Source organism: Coloeus monedula, assembly GCF_965178545.1.
Source record: "Coloeus monedula genome assembly, contig: HAP1_SCAFFOLD_140, whole genome shotgun sequence".
NCBI classification, from domain to species: Eukaryota; Metazoa; Chordata; class Aves; order Passeriformes; family Corvidae; genus Coloeus; species Coloeus monedula.
The window spans coordinates 368306-385909 of record NW_028120769.1 but is presented as its reverse complement, the minus strand read 5'-3'; positions in this window follow the sequence as shown (position 1 = coordinate 385909).

The following is a 17604-nucleotide window of genomic DNA, read 5'->3' as shown; positions in this document are numbered from 1 at the left end:
GGCAGGGAGTTGTCTCCAGGATGCCCAAACGTCCCAGTGTCACTGTACGTGTCCGTGTGCGTTCATGAGGTTCCGAGGTGGGAGCCAAAGCTCCGGGCGTGCGGATCCATCACCTATTTCCATGTGGAGTGATGTTCTGTTTGAAGGCATCCCCGACCTGTGTCTGCTCAGCCGTCTGGCCACGCTTGAGTGAGGAGTTCCAGTAAGGATATCCATTGGCTGAGGAGAGCTGGAAAGGCAGACATGGAGTCAGTGTTACCAGGAAAGGGGAAAGCTGATCGGAGAAAAGGAGAGGGATAGTGGTAGATGAGTCATGGTCTGGCAGATTTTGGTCAAGGTGTTCTCCAGGGAAGCCTGTGTCCCTGGAGCTCAGTTACGCTGTAGGGTGCTGTTGCCTTGGATTGGGAGAGGCTCATTATTGCTGCCCTTTTCCAGCCTCATTTGCTTTCTGTATTTAACTGGGGCAACCAGATCCAACTGAGTTTTGAGCCAACTACTTGTTGCATGCCACCACTACCCCTGCAGCTCCATTTCTCCGGAAAAGGGGGAGGGAGAGTGAAGAGACAGGGACACAGGACTAACCTTCCTCTTGCAAGTGTCCAATGTCTATTTCCCAGGGAGCTCCACGGAAGATTTCTGTGGGCGGTTCCCAGCCGTTGTGGAATTTGGGGATGTAGGTGGGGACGTTCGTGTCTCGGGGCCACTCGGCTCTAGGACAGAAAGTGGGAATATGAGGTGACATTCACGAAGAATGTGTCTTTCAGGGCATCCCCTGAAAGAAGAAGCAGGAGCATCAGGGAATCCAAGCATCCCGTCTGCGTGGGGAGCCTGGGGAGATGGCAGCTCTGTCCTTACCTGGATCTGGTCCATGTCTCCCCCAGGGAATCCCAGAGGTTTATCTCTTTGGGTGTCAGGTGTCCTCTCAGGAAATCGGTGGTGTCTTTAGAAAGCAGTGGGCTGAGGACAGACGGGGCCAGCTCGGGGCCACCGCAGCTGTTGATGATCTGGGTCACACACAAACCACACAAAGAGGAGAGAACTTGCAGGAAACGGTCAAAATGTCAAACCAGGGACACACAGATGAGCAGGAAGCGAAGACAAAGCTGATCCTTGGATCAGCACAGTCACTGCAAGAAACATCAACCTAAGTCTTTGAAGGAGACTGGACAGTTCAAGGGAACATGAGATTTTTTTGGATTGGAGTCAAAGGAAGAGCTGATCTACAAATGAGCTGTTGTTACAGACAAGTGAAGTGTCAGAAGCTGACACTTCAAAAAATGGAAAGTATCTTGCTATTCCTTTGTGGCTCCTTTTCCAAGTTGGGATTTCTGCTTCCAAGCATTTTCAGTGCAAATACTGAGCCGTATTTGCCTGAAGGTGAGACCAGACAGATTCCCAGTGGGGACTCCAGCTGGCTGCCCCTTTTGTTCACAGTAATGCCTTACTGACCCGGTGGAAGGATTCATATTTGCTGGGATTCCTGTATTTACTTCAAGCTTCAAACCGGATCAGAGGCCAGGAACAACCGGCATCACTTCTGGAAGTTCCTGAGAAAGCTGTGGCCAGGTATGAGCAGTTTTCCAACCCTGTTGCACAATCTATCTACTTGTAAGTGTGAACTAGAAATAAAAGGAGTTCCCAGTGAGACCTGGGAATAAGATTTACCAGTTCCAGCGGCCTGAAGAGGAAATGCACCAACTCTGAAGCACGGGGGTTTTGGATGTGCTTCCTTAGTTTGGCCTGAAAAGAGAACGTAAACACAGTTTAACCCTAACCTGAGTGTGCCTTCTCTTTTCTGTCACATGGGGCGAGTGTTGTGGACTGATGAGAAGAGTAAGGGATGGAGGAGTAGGAATCATTCATTTTTATTTTGTGTCCATTTCTAATTCCCAGTGAATTTCAGGCGGGGGGGAATACCCTCTCTGTTAAATCAGTGCCTTTAAAGCTAATTTGAACAGACACAGAAGACCTTGGCTTATTTTGAAAGTCCTAGTGAGGAAGGGCCAGGATTGCTGGTGCTTCTGCCTCTTGCAGGGTTGAGAATCCCACTAGTTCCATGGATGAAAACAACAGGATAGGTGTTCTGAGGGTCCCCAGGCAAACTGCTGACAAGGGAAAGTCTCCACCAAGGTCTTGCCTGGGGCACCCAGAGCTGCCCTGGCCACTGAAAGGCTCCAAATCCAGTGGTATTTGAGGTGAGCTGTGGCAGAATGGAGGAGCAAACACTTGGGATTGATTTACTGCAAGAACTGGGTTTCAGTAACAGCAATCAGCTGAGCTGTGGTGAGAAACCTCTCCAGTTTGTGCTCCCATTCAGCTCCTTCTCCTGTCCTGGACTCCTGGCACTGTTGCCATGGGAGACAGGCTCCCCGCTCCTACCGAAATGCAAAGCATTTGAAATGCCGGAGATGAAACATTAATGTGGAGTGGGAAGTGCGAAACAACTGCTGGCAGCAGGGTGACCCAATGAACGGGCACTTCCCAGGGACTCGGCAGCCCCATGGTGAGGAACGTGGCAGGACCCCACCACAGTGTCCCAGCTCTGCTGCGTGCTCCACCCTGGGCTCTTGCCAGGAGATCAGCTGCTCCTTCTGATTCTGAGCAGGCACAAATTAGCCATATTTGCTTCTCAAAGAAAAGGCTGGAGCTTGGTATCCTGCTTTAAGGTTGTTTACAGTCTCTTGGTTTTCCTTATTAATAACTGCCCAGGAAGGAGCTTGTAGGATGTGTTCGCTGGACAAGTTTGGTCACAACTGACAGAATTCCTGCTGCAGTGGTGAGGCAGGGACTGAGCCTGGTTCATTGTCCCCAGAGCTCGGGTAGTACAGGACAGTCAGGCCAGTAAAGCCCCTGCTCAGGGCTGGGAACAAGATCCTGGCCAGCTTTCCCTCTCTGCCCCTCTCTGCAGTCCTGCTGGCCTATGTCATGCCCTGGGGCCACTCTGCCGTTGCTCAAATGGCCAAAATCCACTCATCCAGGAGTGGGAAAGGGAGGGAGGGCACAGGAATTCATCTTAGGTGGTGAGGCCTGGAAATTTTCAAGGCAACAAATTGATCTTTGGATAATTACAGCAGAGCAGAGAACACGGTGCCATGGGCTCTGGCAGGGCTGTGCTCAGCTCTTTGTTCTCTCCCAGGTCCAAAAGTGTGACCAGTTCCAGCAGCAGCAGCAGCAGTGACAGCTCAGCCAGCGACTCCTCTGACAGCCAGGACTCCTCTACCTCCTCCGAGGACAGTGACAGTGAGGACAGCTCCTCCTCTGTTGAGAGTCTTTCTGAAGAATGGCTAAAAAGCAAAGGTCATGATAACACAGCAGGCTTAGTAAAGATGCAGACACTGAGTCCTTGAGCAAGAGGTTGCATAGATAACAGAATGTGCATTCAGATAAGTAAGAAGACAGAAACCATATGGAAGAGGAAGATAAGACCACCGTGTTTGCAGATCCCACGGAATAGCTCCCACCAATGAGGAGCTCGACTTTTGCAATATGTATGAGCTAATTAAAGGTACTATAAGTAAGTGTAGTTTTGAAAAATAAATCGAGACTTGCTGAACATGATGCCTTGAGTGCTTGTCTCCCGCGACTCCACCCAACACTCCTCCTCCTCCCCCTCCTCCTCCTCCAGCAGCTCTTCCTCCTCCTCCGACTTCGACTCGGATCCGAGCTCCTCCAGCAGCAGCAGCAGCAGCAGCTCTGAGGATGAGCCCCCAAAGAAGAAGAAGAAGAAATAGCTGGGGAGCTGCAGGACTGGTGTGGAGTGGGGGACAAGCCCCTCCCAGGGGCTGGAGCACACGGCTGCCAAACATTCAATGGTCAACATTTCTACTGCTCACACTTTCCAAGTGTTTTGCCTAGTTGTTCCTAGGACATGGAAGGTATTAAATGGCTTCCTGAGACGTACTGAGAGAGTATTTTTGTGCTTTATCCTTTTATGGAAGATTTTACTTTTTTAGTTCCAAGAAAAATTAAAAAAAAATCTATCATCAGATTCGTTTCCATGAGCTGAAGTCCAGTAACCTGGATGCTTACATGCTGGAAAGCAAAAGCTTTTTATTGCAGGTTATGTTGTGCATCGTGTGCTGTTCCTCTGTTAATGACAGCTTCACTTCCATTGAGAAAATCCTCTCCAACTGTTAAAAGCAGAAGTTTTTCAGCGCTGCTGTGGAGCTGTGGCATAGTTGAAGCTGAATGCACAACGTGTCCCACACAGAGCCTCCCATCTCATCAGCTGGTGCCAAATGGATTCTGTGCTGCTGAGCTTGTGTTCCAATGGCTTTTCCTGATGCTTCCAGGTCCAGTCTTAAGTGCACCATCCAGCTGAGCTGTGTTGGTTTGTTACTGATCAATGGAGTTTGTTACTGATCAATGGAGTGCCCGCAGGCTCTGGGCTTTTCACTCCCCTGTGGCCTTGGCTCGTGCGTTGGAAGTGTTTGCTGAGACACAGAGTGTTGGTGGTGGGAAGCAGCAGCTCAGTGACTTGGGGCTGCTGCTGCTTTAGGAGTTTCATCTTTGTGCCTTTTTTTGTCAATTCGGTGTGCCCCAGTGAGACAAGGGCTGCAGTGGGTGTTCTGCAGAGCTCCAGCTCAATATTGCCACGCAGCAAAAGCAGAGAAATAATAACAGCCACAACTGGGCACTGTTCTCACTGGATGCTCAGTAAAAAAGAGACTCCTTGAAATAAAGGGCTCAAAGGAAAGTGTTTCCCTTTGCATGTGTGAAATGCAGGATTGCCGAGTGACAGTCTGCAGAAATTCAGTCATTCTTTGTTTGTGGGAACTGCCCTGGAGAAGGAAGTGAATGCAAAAGCCCCACAAGCCCTACAAAAGCAGATGCAGACAGGCTGCAGAGCAGGGATTGCTGGATGCAGAGTGGGAATTCGTTGTTCTTCTGGTGCATTGAAGCAGTTGCCATTAGGATTTTATTTGGTGATGCAGTCTCCTGAATTTCTTCTTGTCGGAGTGCCCTTTGTGGGGAGGGGGCATCACTTGTGGAAGAATTCTCAAGTATCTTGGTTTAGGTAGAATACAGTAACTAAAGTATTTTTAATAATTTTTATGGAAAAAGTAGTGCGTAGACTTCCTTTGGAATAAACTGTACTTCTTTAAATGTTTGTGCGTGTGTGTCTGTGAGCACTCCTGTGTTTTACAGAACACGCTGCAGACTGTAAATAAAACTACCAGAAAGGTGTTGAAGTCTTGTGGACTGAATGTACCATTTAATGGGAAAGGGAATAAATTATTAAGCAGCAGTTGCTAAGTGGATGCTTCCTGCAAATATCTGAAATCTTTGTGGTGTTTGTGTGCAGGTTTCAGCTGGAGTTGCCCTGGCATTGCCTCCCAGAGGGGCAGGATTGCTCCCCAGGAAGTTCTCCAGCCAGAAGTCCCTCTGGATCCAGATTATTTTTAAAAAAAAGTTTAGTTTGTCTTGGCTTTTTCTTTTTTTCCTGCCCTTTCTGGTTTGTCTCTCCCTGTTCTTCTTTTACAGAGGAACCCCTCCCCAGCCTGGCCAGAGCCGCAGCCTCCTTCATGTGCCGCTGCCTCACTCGCTGCTGCTGGTGCTGGCTCAGGAATGTGCTCAAAGCCCGGCTAAGCAGGAATTGTTCCGGGCCTGCTCTGTTGAATCGCTGCCGCCGCGAGCAAAGCTGCCCCTGCTCCTTGAGGGGAGCGCTCGCTGCAGCCCGGCAGGAAAAGAGCCCAGGAAAAGCCGCGCCCTTTGCAGGAGAAGCGCTGGGAGCAGAGGGGAGAGCGGGAAAAGGCAGCGAGAGCAGCTGGGCGGGCGGGGCGGCATCAGCGCTGATCCCTCCGCGGGCAGGAGCGCATCACAAATAGTCCCTCCGGCGGATCACTCCGCGGGCGGGCGCCATCACCGCTAATACAAGTATTTATAAATTCAAAAGAACTCATTAACACAGAAGAAAGCAAGTATGCTTCATGCTGGGTGGGAAACATAGGGTCTAAGGGATAAGAATTTTAAAGTTGTTGATTTTTTTTTTTTTTTTTTATTTTATGAGAGAACTACATATCCCATGGCACCCACAGAGTTCAGGACGGGTAGAGAGGATGAAACAAACTTTAAAGAGAACCTTAACTGAATTAATAATTGAAACTCAAATGTCATGGGGTATGTAGTTCTCTCATAAAATTAAAAAAAATTAATATAAAATAAACAACTTTAAAATTCTTATTTTATTATTATTCCATGTTCTTCTCCCCCTCCTGGATGAGGAATAGGGGTCGGTATTTGCGGCTGTGCACTGTAAGGAAATAAACGAGGAGTGGCTGAACCTGCCATCGCAGGTGGCTGTGATCTGGACACTGGAGGAGAGGGTGCAGTGGATCTGGGTAGGGTACTGCCAGCATGCGGGATGGGTGAGGGGTGGGGACCCAGTGCTGCAACCTCTGGAGGCAGATAATCTGCACGTTCTCTGAGTCGGAAATAAAGGTGACGAACAAAGTCATCCGAAAGCTGAAAGCGACGGTGGAAAAATGAGGGATCAGATGCCTGTTGTGGATTTCGAAGCTGTGAAGAAGGCATATGAGAAGTTGGAGTTGTATTGGTTGTTGTAAAAAAAGGAGATGAAGCTTGGGAAGATAGAGGAATGCTTTCTGAAGCTGTGCTGGTCACTATATCCTTCTCACTGAAGTGTTGAGCAGGCATTTGAGGATGAAAAAGTCCCATAAAATCAGCTGAATGTCCCTGAGAAGTTCGAGAAGAATGTGCATGAAATGGAATGTCTCGATGCGAGACGTCACTATTAATAACACGTGCTTGGTCCTGTTGTGATGGAAGAGGTGTCCACGTATAGTTGAGAAAGTCCTCTTTCTGTTCTGGAGATAAAATCGTATTTGTTTCGCTGAAATGGCACGGGAAACATGGTTCAGCATCGTGTGATTGTTGTGATAATCCTCTGAGTGGTGTTATCAGAGTGATGATAGGGGGTACATGCCGTGGTGACACGGCAGCTGTTGAAATGTCTCTGCTGTGTGTCCACGGCTGTGGCTGCGGTGCAGACGGGGGCTGTGTGGACACAGAGCTGGTAGGAGGTGTAGCTGCCGAAAGCTCCTAGGATGGAACTGCAGTAGCCGAACGAATTGCACTGCTGGCTGGAGGTGCTGTGCTTATCGGTCGTATCGGCGTGGCAGCTGAAGCGTCCGTGTGTGGCTGGAGGTGCCGGGCGGGCGGCCGGGACCGTGGGCGGAACCGGGCTGGCCTGGGAAGCGCTGGTGCCGGGCAGCGGGGCCGTGGCTGGGCTGGAAGCGGGGGCGGGGCGGGGCTGGAAGCGGGGGCGGGGCTGGAAGCGGGGCCGGGGCTGGGCTGGCAGCGGGGCCGGGGCTGGGTTGGAAGCGGGGCCGGGGCTGGGCTGGAAGCGGGGCCGGGGCTGGGCTGGCAGCGGGAGCGGGGCTGGGCTGGAAGCGGGGCCGGGGCTGGGCTGGCAGCGGGGGCGGGGCTGGAAGCGGGAGCGGGGCGGGGCTGGAAGCGGGGGCGGGGCTGGGCTGGAAGCGGGGCCGGGGCTGGGCTGGAAGCGGGGCCGGGGCTGGCAGCGGGGCCGGGGCTGGGTTGGAAGCGGGGCCGGGGCTGGCCTGGCAGCGGGGGCGGGGCTGGAAGCGGGGCCGGGGCTGGGCTGGCAGCGGGGCCGGGGCTGGGCTGGCAGCGGGGCCGGGGCTGACGTCCCGGGCAGGGCCGGGGCCGGGCCAGGAGCGGCTCGAGCCGCGAGCGGCGTTGCCGGGGTAACCGGCACTGAGGAGGGGCGGCCGATGCCGCGCCGCGCAGGCGTGGAAGCGAGGGCTCCCGAAGGCGGAAGTAAGGCCGGGATGGAAGCGGCGGGAGTGATGACGTCAGCAGCAGGCGCCGCCGTTCAAACGCGGAAGCGGCCGCGAACCCGGGCCGCGTGGGGATAGCGGGAGGGCCCGATGGAAGCTCCGGGACCGCCCCTGGCCGCGCGCATGGCTCATCTGATGGGAGGACCCCAGGCTCGGGAGGTAGGGACCTGCCTCTGCCTTGCGCCGTAACACATGGATCGGGCGAGATGGAAACCGAGAAATATTCTCGGCACTCTCGGTTCCTACACTCAGGTGTATTCCTAGTTCCTGACATTCCTTTAAAACTACCGAATTCTTCTCTCAGGTCCCTGGCAAATGGGTCTTTGCAGCCTGGGGGAGTTCTTGCAAAACGGGGTCTAGTGAAGCGCTCTGCAGGAGTGGTTGTGCACCTGAGCGGTCATTAATTGTCTCCTCTAATGAGGGAAACGTGATTAAACTCCCGGTGCTGTGCTGCTGTTGTGTGTCGGCCTCGAGGTGTGAGACAGTCCCTGTGTCACACTGGAGTTGCTTAGTGGCTGGACTGGGACTGGGACAGGTCTTGTTGGTCAGGAACAAAAGGGAAAATTTATCTTTTGGCTTGCTTAATATCTTGGCTTTATTAATGTATCAATGTCAATTGTTGTCATTTGCTGCCTCCTGCACAGTGTGTGTGCAGCTCTGTGTGAGAGCAGACTCTCCCCTGTTGGGGAGTGAGACAATCCTGGAATATCCTGAGCTGGAAGGGACCCACAGGGATCACCCAGTCCCACCCCCGTCCCTGCCCAGACCCCCCAACAGCCCCAGCCTGGGCATCCCTGGCAGCGCTGTCCAAACGCTCCTGGAGCTCTGGCAGCCTCGGGGCCGTGCCCATTCCCTGGGGAGCCTGGGCAGTGCCCAGCAGCCTCTGGGGGAAGAGCCTTTCCCTGATCTCAGCGTGAGCCTGCCCTGGCCCAGCTCCAGCTGCTCCCTGGGTCCTGTCTGTGTCCCAGGGAGCGGAGATCAGAGCTGTAGGCCCCGATGTGTTCTGACCTCACACTTCTCTACCAGAACAAACCCAGTGCCCTCAGCAGCTCTTTCATGGTCCTTCCACACCCTTCCCCATCCCCATGTCCCTTCTTTGGATGCTGTCAGCTTTGTATCTTTTGTATACTGTGGCGCCCAAAAGTGCCCCCAGGACTCCAGTACAGTTTAACAGCAATGAAAGAAAACAGTAGATTTCAACTTTGATCTCAAAAGCTGTCTCAGGCCCCTGATACTGCCTCGAAATGTCTTTGCAGTTCTTGCTTTATGACTTGTGTCAAACACGGAGAGAGTGAGACTGAGCCCCTGGGGTCAGGTTCTGTGTGAGAAGCCACACAGCAAGCCAGAAATCTTTGCTCCAGATCACCAGAAATTTACAGTATTGAGGGCGGAAATACTGAGAGTTGAGTCTTGGGAGCTGAGCCAGGAAAGCAGCACCTCTGCCATGGGCAGATTTGGCACGTGGAGAGAGCTCGAGCAGCTTGCAAGAGGTCCCAGCAATGTGTGTGTGGAGCTGGGAGGAGCATGAGTTGCAGTGTCGTGTTTGGAGTCCCCCTGGGTGAGGATGTAGGAATAGACTGGAGTTTTTGGTGACTGAGGTTTCTTTTCTGTGGCAATAATTGTTCTTGGCCACATCATTTTGGTTTGTTACTCGCCTGTGGTTTGTTCTACAGGCCTGTTTCCTTTCTCTCCTACTATGGTGTCTCAGTTATCTTCAGCAGAGGCTCAGCAATAACTAAACTTGAGCTTAGATACTTAAACTTCAGTTCAGAGTAGATACATGGAAGAAATCCTTCCGTGTGAGGGTGGGCAGGCCCTGGCACAGGGTGCCCAGAGAGCTGTGGCTGCCCCTGGATCCCTGGCAGTGTCCAAGGCCAGGCTGGACACTGGGGCTTGGAGCAGCCTGGGACAGTGGAAGGTGTCCCTGCCCTTGGCAGGGGTGGCACTGGATGGGCTTTAAGGTCCCTTCCCACCAAGGCCTCGTCTTCCTTTGCCTTCAGTGTCTGCCTCAGAGTTTGTACCCAAACCAAAGTGAGGTTGGTGTCACCTTCTCTAAACTGGGAGAACAGATCACTCCAAGCTGTGGGGAGATGGAGAGGCTGTAGGATGGAGAGGGTGCAGCCCTGCAGACGCCGAGCTGTGGGGTTGCTGCTTTCAACAGCCTCGTTGTTGCTGCGGACACAGCTCAAGGTGGGTCTGAGAGAGACAAACTCTGTTTTTGGGGGTTTGTGTTGATGAGGAGGGGAGGGGAGGTCGCTGCTCTGCTTCTTGTAACTGCTGTGGCAGAGCCAGGAGCCCAAGGCAGGACAAGGGCAAAGCAAACCTCTCCGAGCTCTTGGGTTCTCTTCATTCCCAGATATTCTGATTCCTGCCCAAGTCCAAGTTCATTGTGCTGTGCAGGATGCAAGTTTAATCAGGTTTTAGTGCTGGTTTAGCTGAGTGTTTCTAGGGCTTGAGGATGAAGCCAAATGCTCTGCACTGAAAAAGTGATGGATGTTCAGCACGAGATTCTCTTCAGGAACTGGCACAAAAAGTGGTTGCTGAAGCTGAGGGAGGAGCAATTCACAGCTTGGCTGGAAGAGGGAGAAGTGCTCACTGCTGGTCTGTCACTTCATCCTCATGAGTGAGTGTGGGAGCTCCCGAGATTGGCCAGGCTGCAATTTCAGATAGTTTAGATGGGCTGGCCTTGAAAAAATCATATTTTGGTGCCTGGAGCAAAAGCTGAAGGTGGCAGGAAGTGGCAGCAGTGGCAGGGAACTGAAGTGACACCACCCTGAGCTCAGAACTAATTTTGGTTGTGACCTTGAGCAGTCCCTGGGCCACACCAGAGCTTTTTGTGTCACCTGCTTTGGGAGGTTCTTCCTTGCCCGTGGAGAAGTTGGGTCTGGCACAGGTCTGCTGTGGAGCACCTGTGCCACCACCTTTAAAGAGCCACCCTGGAGGTGTCAGTGAGCCCCTCAGTGCCTGCCCAGCCTAGAGCAGGGCTGGGAGGGCAGGGGGCTCAGGGAGTGCTCATTCCTGGTGGTGTTGGAGCTCTGAGCCCAGCCCTGAGCTGGGTTTGTGGCTCTGAGGGCACGGGGAGTGTCCGGAGCAGGCCTGGCCTGGGCAGAGTAGGAACTCCTGGAGTAACTCCTGAGTAAGCCACACCTTCCACGCGAGAGGGAGGCACTCCCAGAGTCAGGCGCTGTCTCCTCAGAGGTGCTTTGGGGTTTAATTCTGTTCTCACAGTGACTCCTCTCACCTGGGAACCCCGTGGTTACCTACAGAGGGTCTGAGGCCTTAGGGATGTAAATATGGACAGGAGGGGTTGGAATCTGCCTATCAGGGAATCTTCCCCTTGCCCAGAGGAGAGTGTGCAGAACTCTTCTGTGTGATGATAATGTTTTCATACTTTAGGTGTGAAAATAAAAAATGGGAGAAATCTTGTTTTTCTGGCAGCACGCAAAGAACTTTCTTCTGTGTCACCGCTAAAACTCTGTGAGGGGATGAATACCTGGGAATCTGAAAGAGACATAGCTGGAAAGCATCAATATGAATGGATTTTTCTGCTTCTTTTTGCACTTGAAAGAAAGGTGAAAGTTACAGGCTGAGTCAAGCTTTTACCCTTTATTTCAATCAATTCAGTTATTGCTAAATATGGCTACACACAGGTAGCCCAGGTGACAGAGCTGCCTCCAGCTGCTCCTTGGCCCCAGTGTCCCACGCGGGATGCTTGAGTTATCCACTGAGAGCCCCCTTGAGACTGGAGCACAGGTAAATCTGCCTGTCTGAAGGGCAGGATTGTGTCCTAAGTCCCTCCTCATTCCTTCCTTTCCTCAGGCCCCACCATTGTGGCTTGGGTGGCAGTGGCACATTGGAAAGGCCTGGGGGTGCCAGCTGGGGTGAGAGCTCGGGGTGCCAGCCCAGGCTCCACCAGCACTTGGCCCACACTGGGGCACAAATTGAGAGATGAACTCTTGGAAGCTTGTCCTGAGGAGGATGAGTGGTACCTGCTGGCGAAATTCGGTGCTTTTGCAGAGCTGTGATAAACCCCAAAGTCTTAGACTGCCAACCTACAGCCTCTGCACCGTCACATTCCCCAGTTGCATTTTGTATTGGAATTTTACCTGCTCCCACCTGCGTCCTCCTGCTGGCAGTGCCAGCAGCCCACGTGCTGCCTCTCCTGAGAGCAAGTTCCTGCCTGTTTCCTCTCCCAGCCCCAGCTCTTGCTTCCCTCTGGCAGAGGCAGCTTTAGGTGCAATATCCTGATGTTTCTGCAAGTGGGTTTTGGAATAAACCTACACACGGGATGTCCATGGGTTGCTGCTATGGATTCTGTGAAAGGTGATCAGGAAAAGCAAGTTCAGAGTTACTCAGGGGATTCTCTGATTCCTGCCCATCTCACGGAGCTGCTCAGGGTGAAACTACTACTCCCATGCTTTTTATTTTGCTCCTCTTAGTGCTGGTTTTTCCCCAGGTAAGTCAGTGCTGGAGCAGCCCTTGTGGGTTTATCTGTGATGAGCAGTGGTTGTGTCTGCACACAGAGATAGCAGATTCCAGCTGTAGTGTGCAAACGTCGGTGCTTTGTGCCTTAGTGCACAGCCACATTTGTCAGCTGACAGGGCTGATGCGATGAGAAAACCTCGCACTCTCCAATAACCTGAGCACAGGCACTTCCTGCGTTGTTACATTTAACCAAAGCTCTGATAAAAAATACTACATTAATTTTTCTAATGGAGACCAGATTCCGCATTATCATCATTTACGTTTTTGGATAGTCTTTGATTGACTCTGGTGGGAAGGGAGGTGAATCAGTATCTTGTACTTTAGGGAAAGATCTAGGGGAGAATTGAATTGTACTTCCTTGGAATTCGCATCACCCGCCCTTAGTCGGAGATGTTGATCTTGAGAACAACAAGCAGAGAACAGCCCAGGAAGGGCTGAACGTGACAAAACAGTGCAGAGCATACAGAAATCCTCTTTGCTGTGTTCATCATTCTGTCTTCATCTTGGATTGTTTCCACCCTTCTCCTCCACCTGGAAGTCACAAGCATCCTGCAGTGGCAGGTACTCTGGGTTCTTCAGCCAGGAGTAGTCTAAGAACAGCTTTTGCTGGGAGCGGCTCTGACCTTGCTGAAATCACTGCTGAAACCTCCCCTGACTCTTGCAGTGCCAGAATTTCAGGGTGCCAGTGGTGAGGCAGGGACTGAGCCTGGTTCATTGTCCCCAGAGCTTGGGTAGTACAGGACAGTCAGGCCAGTAAAGCTCCTGCTCAGGGCTGGGAACGAGATCCTGGCCGGCTTTCCCTCTCTGCCCCTCTCTGCAGTCCTGCTGGGCTATGTCATGCTACTATGTTACAGCATTGTTCCATGTCTTTTTTTTTTTTTTTGGAAGTAATGCCGGATATTGGCAGTCAGGGGCGATGGAGCGAGGTGAGCAGTGACCGGTGGACAGAATGAGTTGTTACGGCCTCGGTCTCAATTTTTGGAGCAGCTCTAAGCATCCATTGTTGTTTGTGTGTTTTGGAGCAGCTCTAAGCATCCATTGTTGTTTGTGTATTTTAGGTGGTCCACTTGCAGGATGTCCTGGCCCTGGATGCTGGAGCGTGCAAGCCTAAGGTATAGGTGTGGTGTACTTCAGTCGGAGCAGGGAGGCTGTGGTTTCACAGTCTCTCAGCATGTTTTGTGTGTTTTTGCTTTGCTTCTCTGCAGGTGCTGCTGCTGCCCTGGGCGTGCCAAGGGCCAGAGGCGAGCAGGTGAGTTGGCATTTAGGTGGGGTGGCTGATAGGCCAGCGGTCTATGGCAGCGTGCTGAGCGTGTCCCTTTTCATTGTGCAGGTTTGTCCTGGCCACCTCCAGAGTCAGATCAGGATTTGAGGTGAGCCGGGGCAGTGGTGTGGAGTAGCCCGGGGATGCTCTTCTGGAGGGCAACAGTGACGTTTTCTGTTTTGTTGTCTTAGGTACCGTGAGCAGGTGTGGAGCTGAAGTTTGGAGAGAGCAGGTAAGCGCTGAGCCTCGGCAGTTTCGAGGGAGGGGGCCTTGCGGAAGGGGTCTCTTTTGGCGTGTGTTGTCAGAGGCTGAATTTTCTCCTTGTTCTCCATCTTTCGCAGCTGCCAAAGCGGACCGTGGGGAACGTGTTGACATCCGAGGTGCTGATGCATTTTTTCTGCCAAGGATGGATTTTGTCCGTTTGTCTTCAGAAAGCTAAGTGTTGGGAGCGGTGGTTGGGAGAAGGGAAAGGCCTTTGGAGTTCCAGGAGGCAATTGGAAGTTAGCTTAGAGGAGAGGGCTGTTGTGGGAGGGCCCCTTGGAAGTAAAGGGAGAGGGTTTCTCCTCAGCATCACCCGAGCCTTTGCTGGGCAGGGCAGTTCCCACCCATCTCTGTCATCGGCCTTTGAGTCTCGCCATCATCGTGGATCTTTTTGCCCGAGGAGCTCGCCTTCGGGTCTGGCACGATCGCCACGGTCTCCATTTCACCTACTCGCTGGCGTAGCCACCCGCGGGCATCTTGGCCACTTGCTGGATGGTCAAAGGTAAGGGATCAAAGGTCGGGTTGTCAAGGAATGGGTCAAGGGGTCAAAGGTCAGGGGATAAAAGGTCAAGGCTCGGGCTCAGGATTAGAGGTTCCAGCATGATTTTCCATGGTGGTTCCCAGTGTGGGGACACGGGGTGTGGGGTCAGTGGCGCTGGGGGCGGGCAGGAGCCCCGTGGGCAGTGGCCGGCAGCGGCGGGGACGCCTCCGTACGGTCGCGCCCCTCCAGTGCCAGCAGAAGCCCCCCTGCGCCGTGCGGTGCCCGGCCCCACTCCTTGCCCTCCCCGCCGCTGCCTTCCCGCACTCCCACCGCACCCCCTGCTCCCCTCCAGCCCAGGGAAATGCAGGAAAACACAAAATCATCGAGGTGGAACAGTCACCGGAGCTGCCCGAGCCATCCCCCCGCCTGAAGGCGGCAGCTGCCCAGAGCCAGGGGCACCCAGCAGGATGCAGCTCCTCTTTCCCAGGAGCTGGAGGCAGGGTTTCCCAGGCAGGGGGAGCAGGGAGAATTTCAGCTCCCAGCAGCTCTCTGTGAGTGCTGGATGGACTCTGGGCTGAGCCAGCTGGGAGGTGTGGGTGGTGTTCATGTCCCCAGGAGCTGCTCAAATCCACCTTAAACTCCTGGAATGGTCTGTGCTGGCAAGAACCTTACAGACCATCCTGTTCAGCCCCTTGCCATGGTCAGGGACACCTTCCTGGGGTGTCTGTGCCAGAGTGGTGGAATGGGCAGGACTTTCTCCCTGAGCCCAGTCCCGGGCAAGATTGGGGTTCCCATGGGAAGAAGCCTGTGAGCTGCATTTCCGGAGCTGGGAGCCTCCATGCCCGGGAGTGTTTCCAGTACTGCTCTTTGGCTTTTTCCATAACTGGGCATGATGTTTCTCCCCAGAGCAAGGTGGTTTTCCCTGGATTGTTGGGGTTACACACTGGCTGTTTGACAGCTCTGTTGTCTCTTTGTCCTGAATGGAAGAGTGAGGAACGGGGGATGCTCCCGACTGTCCCAGGGATGTGGGAACAGCCCAGTTCCGGTGAGGAATGTGACGCCCAGCTCGTGGCGTGTGCCCTGAGATGGTCTTTGCTGTTGTTTTGTCCTTAGAGCCTGTTGGAGTGCTGGCCTGGATTTGGGAGGAGCCAAGTAGCCTGGAGCAGTGAGGTTTTTCCTGTCAGAAATCCATGCTGGGGATGTTTTCCCTGGCTGTCCCAAGGGGAAGGAACAGCTCTGGAGTTTTTGCAGCCACAGGCTGGGGATGCATCCCCTGAAAACCAGTTCAGGATCGTTCATCTGACTCTGTCCCTGACCTGTGGCTTCCAGGGAGCCTTCTGGTCTTCTGGATATTCCCAGGAGAGGATATTCCACCACCTGACTTTTAAGCCAGGAATTCCAAACCCAGTAAGTCGGTCACATTCTATGGGAGCTGCCCCAATGGTGGGATGGCAGAGGGCACACCCCACGCTGCTGTTTGGGACATTCCTGACTGGAACGGGAGCCAGCTGGGCATTTTGGAGCACTGAGGCCACCAGGGCAGCCTTGAGTGGCATTCCCAGGCAATGCTGAGGCATCCCATGCCTGTGGCAACACATGCCTGATGTGGAGCAGAGAGAGGAAGGGAGAAATTCTGAGTTGATGGGAGGAATGGAATTGGGCTTTCCAGAATGGAATTGGTATAGGTGCTGATGGTATCATGGAATCATGGGGTGGCTTGGAAGGGACACAAAGACCCTCTGGGCTCTGTTATCCCATCCCGTGGCAAAGAACACGTCCAAAACTGCCTCCTCACCCCCATGGAATGGCAGTGGGTGTTGGGAGCTCTGGCTGGAGCACCTGGAGACCAGGTAAGAATAGCAGTGGCATTGTTTTGGCTGCTGCTGGATGTGGTTTTCTCTTGTCAAGATGTTCCTCTGATTGATGTTTTCACAGTAGCTTGCTAGGCCTCATTTGAGGATAATTCCAAGAATTTGGAAGTCGTTGGAAAAGAATGAGGAAAAAAGGTGAACCTGATCCATTTCTAGTAATTCTGAACTTCTCTTGCAGCACCGTTCCAGGGGAAAGCTGGTGAAAGGATAAAGATGCAGAGGAACAAGTGTTGTAAACCCCCCAGCCTCCCTGACAAAGCAAACCTTTCTGCAATCCCAGTAAATCTCTTGGAGAAACTGTGGGATCATAAGGTTTCCTAGGAAAGGAAAACTAAGGACAGAGATGAGGAAATAGGCTTCCAATTAACAATGATTTGATGGAGGTAGGAATGATTCTTGTATGTTTGATGCACCCCTTTTTATTCCTGGGATAATTTTAAATGATTTCTTTAAAAAATCATTTCGATTTGGGAATTCAGATTAGAGAGGAAACGATGCAAAATAAATGCAGGGAGAGATCACAGAATCATCCTGGAATGGCAGAATAGTTTGGGTGGGAAGGGACCTTAAGGATCACCTCATTCCATCCACAGGGTGCTCCAAGCTGCGGCCAGCCTGGCCTTGAACACTTCCAGGGATGGGGCAGCCACGATTTCCCTGGGTTTACGGGCACAAGAGGAAATTTCCAGCAGGAACTGAGGGGTTTCCCTTGCTCTGCCTGGCCCTAGCAGGGCTTTGGGAGGCAGAGGCTGTGGGAACAGGAGCTTTGTCCACTGCCTTGGAGGAGTCTCTGATGTCCCAAAACCCAGCAGAGCAAGTGGTTGTGGTTTAACATCCCGTTCAAAGGAGATGCCAGGCCAGGAACGGGAATGGACTGCAGAGCAGGGATGGTGGCCAGCAGAGGGGTGACTGTCCAGGGGGTCCCAGCAGTCCATCCCTGCTGCCCAGGTTTGGGATGAGCAGGCTGGTGAGTGTCCCTGTGCTTGCTCTGCAGGATGAGGAAGCCAGGCCTGCTGAGGAGGAAGATGAGGAGGTGTGGGAGGATGGAGACAACGGCCACCAAAGGCTGGGGAAGGCACAGATCCAGGTAGGAGACGTTGCCTTGCGAGGAGAGGGACTTGTCTGTCCCGTTGGAATTTGGGGCGTGAGGCCAGTGGAACAAAGGCTTTGATTCCATTTTCTTGCTCGGGTTTTCACGTGCCTTAAGAGAGCTTTGCTAAAATGTCATTATCCCTGATTGAGTCTCTGAAAAACAGGGATTGAAGCTTTCAGAAGGGGCCCAACCCTGCCTGCATGTATCCAAGTGCAGCCCCCACTCCCTGTTTTTGTGTACAGCTGGGATGAGACCTCAGCTGCTGTTACTTGCCAGCTCACAAGTTGTGTAGCTCAGAGCCTCAGCCATGAAGGGCCAGGCTGTGTTTAAAA